Raw genomic sequence first — 4,712 nt, forward strand, 5'->3', positions numbered from 1 at the left:
GTTCTTCATTCCTTAGCTCTGTGCTTCTAGCAGAGCCGTTTGTGATTAAGTTCATCAACTGACTTAGCCTTCGGAGGTGGACTCCCGACCCCCGCGGTCGGGCCACATCTGACGCTTTCGTTTTGCAGGTCATCACGAGGAGATCTAAGGGCTGAGCAGATTTTGGACGCATCATTTGGCGCCGTCTGTGGGAAAGACTTGTAAAGCCATGGTGACTAGATCGGCAGCAGCCGCTGCACAGCGCGATTCCGGTGTTCAAATCCCTGGAGTGAACAATCCAGACGTTCCCCAGGGAAGCCAACATCCTATTGAGGTAGATGGTGGTCAGGGAGGACATAATCCTCCAGATACATTCCAAGATCAATTGAATCAGGTGAAGATTCAACTTTTGGAGGTGAGCCAAGCACTCCGCGTACTCACCAGATGAGTGGTTTTACCACAAGAACCTGATCATTATGATTCAGGGAGGCGTGCATTACCACGTGATCAAAGATTGGCTGAAGATCGGAATATCGGTCAGAACTTTCGTGAAGGTGACCGAGGACCTAGGAGAATTGACGATCAACCTAGGCGAGACGATCTGTTCGACAGACCGCAGGAAAGTACAACCGATTCAAATACAAGGTTGGATACGGGGGTGAGAACTCACTCACCAACTGTCAGAAGAATCGTTCGTGATGATCGAGCAGTTCGCGATGAGCGGAATGTTCGTGATGGACGGGCCGTTCGTGATGATCGAATAGCTCGTGAAGATCGTGTTAATCGAGGTCGTGATCATATTGCTGAAGATCACCCGACCCAGATTGGTCAGGAATTGGCCAACATCAATCAGAAATTAGGGCAGTTGGCTAAAGGAAGGATAACTGAGGATATTTACTCAGTCATTCAGAAGATCCCCCTTTGCCGAGCCAATTGCGGGATATCAGTTTCCCCATAACTTCCGTTTGCCTACCTTTTCTACATTCGATGGCTCCGGAGATCCAACGGCCCACATTGGCTATTACCAGCAGACCATGGCAGTTTCAGGTAATTCTGATGAAATTCTATGCAGGGTTTTTGGTTCATCTTTAACCGGAGCAGCACAAAACTGGTTTTCGAACCTCCCATCTGGAAGGATCGTAAACTTTGATGAGTTGGCGCGCAAATTCATAGGGTGATTCCAGAGTGGAATACAGGTCAAGAAAACGGAAGAAACCTTGTTTACTGTCAGACAAGGAAAAAGCGAATCAATCAGAGAGTTTCTGAAAAGATTCAACAAAGTAACGATGGAGATAGAAAATTTGGATGAGCAAATAGCCAAAACTGCTCTATTCACTGGACTCACTAACCGGAAACTCCTGGAGTTATTATTATAGGATATGCCTGCAACTTATGTTGAGTTGGTACAGAGATGCCAGAAGCAGACCGAAGTCATGGAGATCCTAGATGCACGCCAAGGAGATAACAAAGTTTCCACTAAGGAATAGAAGGCTCCTGAGCAAAAGCAGAAGCCAAAGAAGAATGTCCGCGATCGGGTTGGAAAATCTCAGGCTTGGCGCCAGAGGTCTCCCGGTAAAAGTGAGTATACTCCATTGAATGCTCCTCGGGTTGATATTTTAAATATCATCAAAAGGCGAAATATTTTGAAGTGGCCACCTAAAATTCCTTTGAAGCCTGGAGAGCAGCAGGATCGAGAAAAGTATTGCCGATTCCACAAGGACTATGGTCATTATACAAATGACTGTCGTCATCTAAAAGCAGATATTGAGAGATTAATATCTCAGGGACACTTGTCCAATTTTGTTAGCAGAAGAAGGGAGGAGCCACGTGAGCCACGCGCGGCTGCCCCTAAAAGGGATCGTTCGGTTAGTTCAGAACGATCAAGGGAAGCTCCAAAGTCTAAGAAGGGCAAGGAGGTGATTGAAGCTACTCGCTCACCGATCCTTACCATTTTCGGAGGACCAGAGCCCGAATCACTCCGAAGTTTGAAGACAAAATCCAAATTTGTCGGAACCGGAGAAACGCAGAAGCGGAAGAAGCCGAACGGTGAAGATTCTATCACCTTTGGCGAGGAGGATGAAAGAGGCGTTTGTCTACCCCATGATGATGCCATAGTCATCAAGGTAGAGATTGCACGCCGAGAAGTGCATAGAGTTTTGGTTGATACAGGGTCTGCCGCTGACCTAATTTCTTATGAAGTGTATCAAAAGCTGAAGGTGGATGAGGACTTGATGGAGCCTTCATCCACGCATTTATATGGTTTTGCAGGATCATCTGCGGTGGCGGAAGGATCTGTCCAGTTGGACTTATCTATTGGAAGTTTTCCTAAGGAAACAACCTTCCGAATCAATTTTTTGGTGGTTCGGGAACTGCCAGCTTATAATGTTATCCTCGGGCGACCATCTTTATCCAAGATAGGTGCTATTGTTTCGACAAAACACCTGAAGATAAAATTCCCGACTGATATGGGAATTGGTCAAGTTTCCTCTGATCAGAGGATCTCTCGGCAATGTTACGTTGCCTATTTAAAAGACAAGGAGGGCCCGAGGAAGGTGACTGCCCTACCTATAGAAGTTCGTGATGATCGGGAAAAAGCAGAAATGCAAAGGCCCGAACCAGTGGAGAAGCTGGAACAAATCCAACTGTGTACCGAGGATAAGAAAAAGATTACTTATATCGGGTCTGAGCAGTTGGAGGAATTTAAAAGTGAGTTGAAGTTATTTCTTCAACAGAATAATGACGTATTCGCATGGTCTGCCGAGGACATGCCAGGAATCGATCGGGCTGTCGCAGAGCACAAACTCTGGATAGATCCGAAGGTGAAACCAGTGATACAGAAAAGGAGAAATTTCTCCATTGAAAAGTATGAAGCCGTTCGGGGCGAAGTTGAAAAACTGAAGAATTCTGGTTTCATAAAACCAATTGAATGCCCAACTTGGTTAGCTAACGTGGTAATGGTAAAAAAGGCGAATGGGAAGTGGAGAATGTGTACAGATTACACAGATCTCAACAAGGCTTGCCCTAAAGATTGTTATCCATTACCTCGGATTGACCTCTTGATAAATGCGACTGCAGGATATGAAACTCTAAGTTTCATGGATGCCTACTCAGGGTATAATCAGATCCTTATGAATAAGGAAGATGAGAAGTTCACGGCTTTCATGACTGATCATGAAAGCTACTATTACAAAGTCATGCCATTTGGCCTGAAGAATGCAGGAGCTACATATTAGAGAGCCGTCAACAAGATTTTCAAAGATTTGATAGGGAAGAATGTTGAAGCTTATGTTGACGACATACTTGTGAAGAGCTTTACAAAAGCAAATCATATTGCAGATTTGACTGAGGTATTCTCAGTACTACGAAAATATCAAATGAAGCTGAATCCAGAAAAGTGCGCCTTTGGAGTTTCTTCAGGCAAATTTTTGGGCTTCATGGTGTCACAGAGAGGTATTGAGGCAAATCCTGCCAAAATACAAGCTCTGGTTGACATGGAGGCTCCCAAAACTGTTCGTGATGTGCAGTGTTTAACAGGGAGAGTTGCTGCTTTGAATCATTTCATCTCTAAGTTTGGAGAAAAGTGTTTGCCGTTCTTCAAGGCACTCAAAGATTTGAGGGGCAGTAAGGAAGCAAAATGGACCGAAGAATGCCATAAAGCTTTCGAGGAGCTAAAAGAAGCACTGGGACAACCACCGATCTTGTCCTGACCAGAGAAGGGGGAAATATTACAGCTATATTTAGCGACGTCCCTTTCAGCGGTCAGTGCAATACTTGTTCGTGAGAAAGATAAGAAACAGTGGCCGATTTACTATGTAAGCCACGTATTGCTAGATGCAGAAACACGATCTTCGCAGATTGAGAAGCAGGCTCTAGCTCTCATGATGGCCGCCAGGAAGCTAAGGCCATATTTCCAGGCTCATCCAATTGAGGTATTTACAACTTTTCCTCTCAGTAAAGTTCTTAATAAACCTGATTTATCTGGAAGGATGGTATCCTGGTCGGTTGAACTCAGCGAGTTCCAAGTGAGCTTTAAGCCCAGAACCGCAATCAAAGCTCAGGCACTAGCCGATTTTGTAGTAGAAACTACTGCACCAGTGGAGTCCACCATTGAGGATCCCATTATACCAACCACTTGGGAGGTATATGTGGATGGTTCGAGTAATAAAGATGGAGCAGGAGCTGGAATTCTATTGAAAAGTCCAGCAGGATTTATTATTCGATATGCTTTGAGATTTGCATTCGAAGCAAGTAATAACGAAGCAGAATATAAAGCTCTGATAGCTGGACTTCGGTTGTCAAAAGCATTGTCTATTGCAGATGTTACTATTTATAGTGACTCTCAACTTATAGTCAACCAAGTCCAGGGGGAGTATGGTATTAAAGAACCACGCTTGCAGAAATATCAAGAGATAGTGCAGGCATTTCAAAAGCAATTTCGGAATTTGAAGATATCTCAGATTCCAAGGACTGAAAATACAATGGCAGATGAGCTATCCTGATTAGCCAATGCCAAAGAAAAAAATCTAGACCCTTCGGTCTACATTGAAGAGATAACATTTCCAAGTTATCATGAGAAAGAAATTTCTTTTATTGAAGCAGAGTGTTGCTGGATGGATCCGATAATCGAGTATCTGAGAGATGACAAATTACCTGAGGATCCGAAAGAGGCAAGATTGATCAAGATACGATCGGCGAGATTTGTCATTCAGAATGGGAGACTATACAAAAGATCT

This window comes from Hakea prostrata, chromosome 11 (genome assembly GCF_041222555.1).
Source record: "Hakea prostrata isolate BN-2017 chromosome 11, UWA_Hpros_2, whole genome shotgun sequence".
Lineage (NCBI taxonomy): Eukaryota > Viridiplantae > Streptophyta > Magnoliopsida > Proteales > Proteaceae > Hakea > Hakea prostrata.